General features: G+C 35.0%; 1 pseudogene; it reads left to right on the top strand.

The window, feature by feature from the left end:
• The first annotated feature begins 9,850 nt into the window (after positions 1-9,850).
• LOC110595788 lies at positions 9,851-10,427 on the top strand (annotated as a pseudogene).
• The last annotated feature ends 634 nt before the right edge of the window (positions 10,428-11,061 follow it).

The raw sequence follows: 11,061 nt of genomic DNA, 5'->3' as shown, positions 1-11,061 counted from the left end.
AGGCAATCCACTCACCTCAGCCTCCCAAAGGCGCGGGATTATAGGTTGAGCCACGGAGCCTGGCTATGATACATCTTTTTGATAGCTATTCTACAGCAGTAAAAAGTAATGAAATTTCTCTATATGTATTAACAGGGAAAGCTCTTCAAGGTATATTTTTGATGAATAAAGCAAGGTGAGGAAAGGACATATTTTATGCCGTCAAAATAAAGGAAATTGATAATTTATATTGCAATTTCACAATGATATGTAGATGTAAATTGGTACACATCCATCTATGGCAACTTGGTAATATTTACCAAAATAAAAATACTGTGCCTATTTTAATTTCTGTATACATATGCATATATAAATTGAAGGCACCAAGAACAGCATTAGCCCACGATAAAGGAGGGAACTGAGCAGACAGTAGACAAGGATAGAATGGAGAGTTTTTCCGGTTTTTAATCATGTAAACGTGCCATCTATTCAAAAAATAAAATAATGCTCAATATTCCCTGCACCTTCTGAGAAACAGCTAAATTCTTAGCCAGTAATTTATAGCCCTTCACAATTGCCCCAGTAATAGCTCTTTCTTACTCGTGCTAAGCTACCTTCTTATCAGACTCTTTAGTACCTTAAATTTGTCTAGCATTTTACTCCCTTTGTGGTAGCACGCAAATATCCCTTTCATGTATTTTTTTTTCTATTATCATCTATAGAAACCCTACATATCTTTCACAACACATCTCAAATGCCAACTCTTTCAAGAGTCATCTCTGATCATCCAAGAAATGATTTTCCCCATCAAAATTCCTAGCGCAGCCGGGCTCGGTGGCTCAGCCTGCAATCCCGCGCCTTTGGGAAGCTGAGGTGAGTGGATTGCCTGAGTCGGCAGTTCGAGACCCGCCTGGGCAGCGAGACCTCATCTCTACAATAAATCAAAAAATCAGCCGGGCGTGGTAGCGCATGCCTGTAATTCCGGCTACTTGGAAGGCTGAGGCGGGAGGGTTGCCGGAGCCCAGCAGGTGGAGGTTGCGGTGGCCGGGAGCAGCCACTGCACTCCAGTCTGGGCGACAGAGTGAGACTCCAACTCAAAAAAAAAAAAAAAAAAAAAAAATTCCTAGTGCACTTGTATGCTCTTTTATACATAACATAGCCTTCTCATGGGAGAGGTCTGTCTTTCTTTGGCTTTGAAAGTCTTTAAGAGCAAGGATGATTTTTATATATTTATATCTTTTAAAGTATCATGTGCAGAGTACTATACTAGACCCCACATTTCCTCAAAAATTTTAGCTTAAGGAATAAAAAAAGACCCCAAATGACATGATAAGTTGTATCCTCTTTATACATAAATAAATGAATAGCATAGACAGCAGCCACACCAACCAATGAATTGATAGCTACGAAAAAATATGACTTTCAATGGAACTGTTGGTCAACTTTGAATAATTCAATTAAGAAACAAATAAAAAGAAACAAGAACTAGATTTGCCATTAACTCCAATTGTTGAAATAGTAATATAAGGCCTTGCTGAAATATGCAGCCCAAGCAAGCTGTTGCTTTTCTGGTAACTGTTGTTGATATTGTATGAAGAATTTCCAAGGCATGGCTCCTAGAGTTTCAGCTTTTCTCCTTGAGAATATGCCAATAATTCCCACAAAGAATGTTATTGTTTATGGCCATTTAATACCAAAGTTATGTTTAATTCATTAAAAATAATATCTAGTATTTATATATATTTTAAAAACCTAAAATATACTTTAAATTTTCCTGATTTTAATAACTATATTATCGTTACATATATAATGTGAGTACATAAAAGACATCCTGGTTCTTAGGAAGTATACAATGAAGTAATCAGAGCTGAAAGATATGATGGCTTCAACTTGCAAATAGTTTAAAAAGGAGAGAAAGAGAGAGAGAAAGAGGGAGAAAAATGCCAATATATCAAAATGTAATGAAGAGATGAATCTGAATAAAAGGGGTTTTTTTCTATTCCTGCAAATTCATTGTTTGTGTAAACTTATATCAAAATAAAAGTTTCACATGCACATGCACATACACACACACATGTTCATGTACAACTAGGCAAATTGAATCTATGTTAAAATTCAGAGTAACTGTTTTCTCTGATGGTAGAAATGCAGTTGGGAGTAAATAAGGCAGAAGGGGAAGTTATGAGATTTTTTTGTTCTCTTTCTTAAACTGCTTTCTGATTATTAGAGTATTATTTATGGATAAAATTTCATCAAGTTGTACATGGATGATCATATTGTATGTATGTCACATGTTCTATATGTTATCCTTCAATAAAGTTAAAAAAATACTACCGAAAAGAAAAAAAAAATTTACTCAATTTGTTAACAATTATAGAATATATATTTTAATGCCTTCTTGACAAGAAAAATGCATAAGAAAATATCTAAAACGGATTTAAAGAAATATCAATAGATTTAAATGTCACTTTTCCTAAACTGAAATGCTTTAGTTAATACAAAATTTGGTGGCATCCCACCCAACTTAAAATTTGCAACACAGCATCTAGACATTTAGTTTGCTGACCCTAAATACCTATCAGCAATTATATTGTGTATAAAATTTATTGTATGGGGCACCATATTTTTAAAATTATTCTAAAGATTATAATTATAGCCTTATCTATATTTATATCCCGAGAATTGATGTAAATAAGATGGATGTAATGACATTTAAGCTATTTCATTTGTATGTGCATCCATTTACTGTCTACTTTTATTCAAGAACTCTCACAAAAGGTTTGACTTACCTTCCCTTTGTTGTTTCACTTTCCTGTCTCTATTTATTCATTTATCTAACATGTATTTAAATATGTTAGATTTTAATATAAGTATGCCGGTATAAATTTGCTTATAAATAATTATGCAAACATAAAACACTTTTAGAAATTTCTCTTTCTAAAAGTGCTGGGTAAATTAGAAATTTCTCTTTCTGAACTTACACCATAAGGTCTAAATGAATCATTTGGAGTTGTGATATTTCAAAGGTATTTATTTTTCTAAAAACCAAAAATAACCCAGACAATAAAATTAACCTTATTTGGAACTGGTATGGTACATAGGGTATCTTCCACTCAGAAGAGAAGTGAGATTATACCATGATAAGATTACTTGCTTCTAAAGTTTTAGACAGATACTTACAGGTATATTCCTTCACTTAGTAGGGCTTTGTGTCCTTTTTCTTAAGAAGGACTCCACATTTTATGAGCTTCTACTCTCACAAAGTCTGGATCTGTCCCCTTTAAAGATGGCCTATACAACTGTAACTACTAAATCAGAGGTGGACTATCCTAAAGTAAAATGAATAAATCCAGAAATAAACCCAAATACCTACAACCAAGTTATCTTTGACAAAGCAGACAAAAACATACACTGGGGAAAGGATACCCTATTCAACAAGTTGTGCTGGGTAAATTAGATAGCTAAGTGCAGAAAAATGAAATTTGACCTCTATCTCTCCCTGTATACAAAAATTAACTCAAGATGAATTAAAAGCTTAAATGTCAGACCCATAAAAATCCTAGAAGAAAATTTAGGCAAAACTCTTATTAACATCTATCCAGGCAAATAATTCATGGCTGAAACTTCAAGAGCAAATGCAACTAAAACAAAAATAAATAAGTGGGACTTAAGTAAATTAAAAAGCTTCTGCACAGCAAAAGAAATAATCAATAGAGCAAATAGGTCATCTACAGAATGAGAGAATATATTCACAAACAATACATCTGACAAATGACTAATATCCAGAATCTACAAAGAACTCAAGAAAAAAAGCAAATAACCTATTAAAAAGTGGGAAAATGACATGAACAGACATCTCTCAAGAGAAGATATACAAATGGTCAAGAAACATGAAAAAATTCTCAACATGAGTCATCATCAGGGAAATTCAAACTAAAACCACAATGAAATATCCCCTTTAACAAGTCAGAATGGCCATTATTTTTTAAAAAAACAAACAAAGCAAAAAACGACAGATGCTGGAGCAGATGTGGAGAAACGGGAGACAGTGTAAATTAGTACAACCTCTATGGAAAGCAGTGTGAAGATCACTCAAAGAACTAAAAGTAGATTTACCCTTTGATCCAACGATCACACTGCTAGGTATCTACTCAAAAGAACAGAGATTATTATATGACAAAGACACCCGCATCTGCACATTCATTGCAATACAATTCACACTTGCAAAGATGTAGAATCAACCTAAATGTCCGTCAGCTGATGAGTGGATAATGAAAATGTGATATACACACACACACACACACACACACACACACACACACATATATATGCATACATACATGCATACACACACACACACACACACACACACACACACACACACCATGGAATACTATGTAGTCATAAAACAATGAAATCATGTCCTTTGCAGCAATATGGATGGAGCTGGAGATATCATCGTGAACTGACTCAGAAATAGAAAACCAAGCACAACATGTTCTCATTCATACAAGGGAGCAAAAGGGTCACAAAGATGGAAATAAGAGACACCAGGGGTACCAATAAGGGGTGAGTGGTAGGATTCAAAAACTACCTGCAGGGCACAATGTTCACTCTCTGGGGAATAGGCTACCTGAGACTCAGTCCCCACCACTATAAAATATGTCCCTGTAGCAAGTATGCATGTGTTCCTCCAAATCTAAATCTTTTTATAAAGAGGTTCCCTTAGTCACATATTCCTTCCCTTGTTGGAAAAGGAGATATAAACAACAACAAAAAATCTTATAGTATAAAATAAAGTAAATGTACATTGTATTTGAACCAGTATTCTCCTTTCTAAACTGAATTTAAGACCTTAAGAGACATTTCTGTCAGATTTCTACCATCTGGTACACATAGTAGCTGCACAATGAACGTTTATGAAATTAATGAATTAACATTTATCTGTTCTGTCACTCCCTATATTTGGAAAGTGTACAAATTGCCACTGACTTTAGAAAAAATTCTCCCATTTTCCCAGAAAAGAAAGTAAAAATTGCAATGGAAGGTGGCCTTGTGGTTCTCAGTAAAAGACAAGCAACCCTAAGGAGACAGAAGGAGCAAAGCTAGAAGACTCGATCCCCTCCTCCTCTTCCTCCGGATCCTCCTCCTCCTCCTCTCTTCTTCTTCTTTTTTTTTTTTTTTTTTTTTTTGAGTCAGCGTCTCATTCTGATGCCCCTGCTGGAGTGCCGTGGCATGCTCATGGCCACCATAGTCGACCTGCTGGACTCAGGTGATATTTTCACCTCAGACTTCCAAGTAGCTGAAACTATAGCTGTGTGCCACCACACCCTGCTAATTTTTTGACTTGCTGTAGAGACAAGGTCTTGCCAAGTTTCCCAGGCTGGTCTCGAACCTCTGGGCTCAGACAATCCTTTCTCCTTGGCCTCCCAAAGTGCTAAGATTACAGGTGTGAACCACCATGCCTGGCCTACATTATTTTCAAATCATGTTTCTATTCATTGTCAACTGCTTGTTAAGGCATCCCAGGGCTTGAATTCTTCTGAGTCTTTTATATATATGCTTTTCTACAACAAAAGAAGTATTTACTATTGATTTGGGCTCATATCAAAAACACAGAAAAGGGAACTAAATGAACAGTTGCATTTCAATTGTAGCCACCATACAGCTAATAGTTTATTGTAATTCTCAAAGGTTTGGTCCCTAGACACTCATGTGGGTTCACCCTTTGTTGACCTCTTACAATCATTCTGTCAGCATTTTGAATGCTACTGATTCTTTGAGTAATATTTGCAATAGAGGTCACACGGGCCAGTAAGTCCAGCGTGCCCTCTCACTCATGAATTCCCTTCTTTTGTGACTTTTCACCAGGGGTTCACAAGTCATGGCCTTGACATTGCAAACTGCAGTAAGCAAATTTCAATCCTGAGTGAAAGAAGAAAAAAGCAAATCCTACTTGACTACTGTTAGCTTGTTTACACTAGAGGTCTAGAGCAAGCTGAAATCAGCAGAGTATAAAGAATAGAAATTCTTCTTGCCATACATGCACACGCACAGCTTCAGATTTGTAGTTTAAATGCCGTCTATATTTGTCACTTGCACTGCATTGTTATCAGAGGATTGATATGCCTGTAGCTGCCTGAAGTATCACTGACTCTAGAAATGCCCATTTTAGGGCTTTTTTCTATTGCTTATTTCATAGTCTCAATGTAATTGGGACAGTTATGAAGCTGATAAGAGATCAGGCAAACAGGGTCTGCCCTGCCAAGGATCTGCATAGACATGTTTGCCATGTATCTTTACTGTGACAGGTCACTGCTGCTAATAAACCCCCAAGATGCTAACAGAGACCTGTGCTGCCTTCACTAGATGCACAGCAGTCAACTTCCAATGACAAAGCAAATGAAAAGCCTCTCGTTGTTGATTGTTCTGAATAAAATGACCTGAAAAATCAATGCTTGGATAGGGTTTTCTTCTTTCTCTAAACTTTAATCTAGGGATGATGACAGTGATAATGTTATTTCATTATACACTTAGAGTAAGAAGGAAAAACACAACAAAACAAGATACAGATGATGAATGAACAATGAATTGCGCCAGCTTTACTGTTTGCTTTAGTTTTAAAATATTTTGCTATTTTTTCTTGGCAGCTGCAGTTGCTACAGCTGCTATCTGCACAGAGTGAAACCTTAATCACATAGACACGCTGAAACATGTTAACAAAGGTAAAATTAATGGACTCATCTTAAGCAGTATGATTTTCTATAGTATCAATTAATATGCTTTAGAATTTTTAAGTAACTGTGTTTTTATTCTTCTAGCACATCAGAATTAAAATTGGAGTCATCTCAAGATGTTCCCACCGTCAAAGACATGAGGAGGTTAAAATAGCTCTGTGTAGGGCAGTAACCTCAAGAGAAAAAGAACTAACAGAAAATAAATGGTAAGTATTTTTTAAAATCATTTGTATGATAAGCTTATAATGTACTGGTCTCAATGCAGAAAGCACAAGGAAGAAAAAAATATGTGCTCACCACATTGGTAGACAAAGCACAAAGCACGTAGGTTGTCAGAAATTCAATATCCCTTTCTCCCCTCTATATCCTCTACCAAACAGAAGATTTCACACAAATCTGAGACTTTAGACATGTATGTGACTTGAGTATAATTTTCTTTCTTGTCTTTGTTTTTATCGTCTCCTTGTTTCCCTTTATTCTTATCCAAGGTTTAGAGAATAAAAAATAAAACTGTAAAATCAACATGTTTTTTTTTCTAGGTATCTTAGAATAAGTTTCCCAAAACATAAACAGGATAATGATAGCATTGCTTGATTTGAGGCCCAAATTTTCTAGACCAAGTTATTTGCTTGCTTGGTTAATGGTATACTTCTGATTGGGAACAATTAATAAGTTAGAGTAAATAAATGCAATCTTAACAGTACAACAAAAATTAGCCTTCATACATTATTTAATCCAAATATTTAATTATAATGATTTTCACAAAATCTAAATTAGACTGTAATTATTTTCTGTATAAATAATCTACAATTGAGTATTTTTAATCAAGAAACTGAAACATGAAATTATTATTCTATGTCCATAAAACTTTTTATTTTTGCAAAAAACATTTACATAAGAATTTCAATAGTCAAATATGTCCTAGCAAAAAAAAAATACTATTAAAATGCAAAATCAAACAAACATTAGAAAAAGAAAAGTGGATACAAAGAGAAGCAAACATACCTCTTGTATTTATAATTATGGTACAATACAATATTTTTGTAAAATACTTTCATAAATATTCATTCTCTTTTATTCTCCCAGACATTTCAGAAGTCAGGCAGAGGAGATGGTTTTTTTTCCCATTTTACTTCTGTAAAAACTGACCCTCAGATGTGCTTCTCAGAACTAAAGAATGATTAAAGACCAGAGACGAAGTCTGCATGTTTAATCTATTACCCTTTTTTGTGTCCAAGAATACTCTTAACTTTTAGGATACTTATTTCATTTCACTGTTCAGAATTTTTATATTTGTATTCTTATGGCAAAATAATTGGCAAATTTCATCTTGGGGAATCAGAAATTGGAAGTGGAAGCTACCATTTGCTGATGCTTTATCACTGTCTGTGTGATCTTTCAGAAAAAGTGCACTATGGATTTTGATCATCATAGACATGTCTTATCTGAGACAAATATAAGCCCTGGATTAATCAATGATTGATTAGATTCTTGAAATTTTAAAGTTATTCAAATAAATTGGCATAAGTAGGAGTAACTTAAATAGAAAGTTGACATGAGAGATTTGGATATCATGAAAATTTTAAACTACTACAACCTAAGCTTTCTCTAATAAGATGGATAACTAACATGATATGGGCTTCCTTCTGTGAATACAACCCTGGAAATGTCACAGAAGTAAACCTTTAATACTAAAAGATGTGAGAAACCCTTGGAGTTACAAACTATAGTGATGTCTGTAAGTGGAGGAAAAATGACAGCAAAGAGCAGAAAAGTGAGCCCTGAGGATATCAAAATAGGCTGGGGCAGAAGTTTCTTGTTTCATTTACTTGTTTATTTTCTGTTCAAGTTACTCTTCTAAATGATGCGATCACAATAGAAAGCTAAGAAAGCAAAACCCTGACCAAATGGGGCTTCCGTTTTAGCAGGAGTAGAGCTGAAAAGAGAACACTGGCAACTCTTTAAAGACATTTTGGAGTCTGCCAAGCAGTATGTTACTCAACTCAGCTTGAAAAATAAGAGAGTAATGACAAGAGAAGAAAGACCATCTGAAGACGAGGCATTCTCTTCTTATCCTGCAGATCCACACAACAAGAGTTAGGCTGGTGACTGAAACTCAAGGAGAGCACTCTTCATAAAACGAAGTGTCCAGGATGGTCTTAAACACTGAGTTTTAGAATGGAATGGTTATGGAGGAGAAAGACAAATAAAGAGTGGTAGAATCTAGCTATTCCCTAGAGTATCCTTTACTCGAAACTCAGTATGAGGGGAGTCAAGCTTGGGTCTGGTTTCACTGCCAAACATCTCTCATCAGTCCAGCATAATAAGTCTTACTAGGAAAAAATTAGACCTCAGAGGAATTACCACTCTAAAATAAAATGAGCATACAACAAAGATAGCCAGATTAATGCACAAAAAACAGTAATAATTTAAAATATGTGTATCAAATATTCTCAAAGACATAAGGGAAGCTATTTGAAACCTGAAGAAGAAATTAGCAATCATAAAATATATATTGAGTATGAAAACCACATTTGTTGAAATGAAGAATTGACTGTATGGTATAAATAGCAAAAAAGTTAAATTGGAGGGGCTTATTAGACACACAGAAGATGCAGTTCTATACTAGCAAATATCAAAGAAAATTTCAGGAAACAGGATCACACATGTAGTGCAGATGAGAGTACAGACTGCTGCAGCTATATTTAGTAACATGAAGCCTAAATCTATAAACCAGCACTCCTACTCTTAATCCACATGCCAAATAAATTTACACCTAAGTTTATAAAAGGATTTTATCTCCATTAAAGACTCATTTATGTGATTAAAAAAAAAAAGAGACTCATTTGTTGTTCAGATAGGTGGAAGGAACCAATGAATCCATCACTGTAAGAAAAATATAAAAATATGTATGATTATTGATTAAGATGTAATGCTGTGCAGCACAAAAAATGAGATAGAGATGAACTTAAGATACTGTCAAGTTTTAAAAAGTAAAAGAATAAACAACATTTAACTTCAAAAAATTTGCATAGTGTTAAAAACATATTCAAGGACCTACAACAAAACACATTAATGTAATTGGAGTGGAAGGAAGCAGAAGGAAATGACACTAGAAAGATAAAGGAGTTGGTGGAAACAAGAATGGTGGCACCCGAGTAGCTAAACTTCTCAAAATGCCTGGATATTATCCTTACTGATGACGTGCCTTGAAAGCTGCTAAGCCCCGGCAAAAAGCCCTTGAGCCAGCACTTGAAAAAACTGAGCCAACATCACTCTCGGGACCATCCTGATCATCCTCACTTGGTGCCACAGAGGAAAGAGGGTGGTTTTCCCACAGAGGAAACTGGGCAGTGGCTTGTTACTTGTAACTGGGTTTCTGGTCCTCAATCGAGTTCCTCTGAGAAGAACACACCAGAAATTTGTCATTGCCACCTCCACAAAAATTGATATCAGCAATGTGAAAATTCCAAAACATCTTACTGATGCTTACTTTAAGAAAAGAGGCTGTGGAAGCCCAGGCATCAGGAGGGTGAGATCTGCGACACAGAAAAAGAGAAATATGAGATTACAGAGCAGTGCAAGATTGATTAGAAAGCTGTAGACGCACAAATCTTACCAAAAATCAAAGCTGTTCCTCCGCTTCAAGGCTAACTGTGATCTGTGTTTGCCCTGACGAATGGTATTTATCCTCACAAATTAGTGTTCTAAGTTTCATTAAAATAGCCTCATTAAAGAACTGATACATTTTTAAAAATAATAATAATTTGATAAAGTAAGTCAAGAAATGCTCCTGCTACATACCATGATAAGAATGTACTTTAAGGAGAGTATTCTTAACTAAATTGCTTGCTAAATAAAAAATAAAAAAAGAATGAACAAACAAACAGACAAAGAATAAATAAATACATGCATACATGTATATCAGTAAAATTGGACCTGTTATTTCTCTGATATACTTCTGGTTGTACCAGGCCTTAAACTAACCGCCTTTAGCTCCTGGTTATCCCAAGTTCTTTCTTGGCAAGTGATCTCATTTCTACTTTATTAAAATGATCAAAGATCATCCTTAGAGAGCTCCTTCCTGTACCTTTAATTCTTCTTGTTTCACATTTTCCTACATTTGTTTTTCATCCATTCCTGAAATTTCAAGAGATTCTTTACCCAAACCAAACTTGCCAGCAGAACTCTAAATCCCATCCTCTTCATCTGTAGCACCAAATTTCTTTGTTTAGCAATTTTAAGCTGGTATTTTTCTGTGCCTCCTTCTATACTAACAGCAGCCTGATATAGATCTATACTGAACAACTTCTCTTGATATGACTAGCATTTCATAGTTCTGCCT

Source organism: Carlito syrichta, unplaced genomic scaffold (genome assembly GCF_000164805.1).
Source record: "Carlito syrichta isolate Samal-C Ts95f unplaced genomic scaffold, Tarsius_syrichta-2.0.1 Scaffold304392, whole genome shotgun sequence".
NCBI classification, from domain to species: Eukaryota; Metazoa; Chordata; class Mammalia; order Primates; family Tarsiidae; genus Carlito; species Carlito syrichta.
The sequence above is the reverse complement of the archived record's forward strand: the minus strand, read 5'-3'. Positions and strand labels throughout refer to the sequence as shown.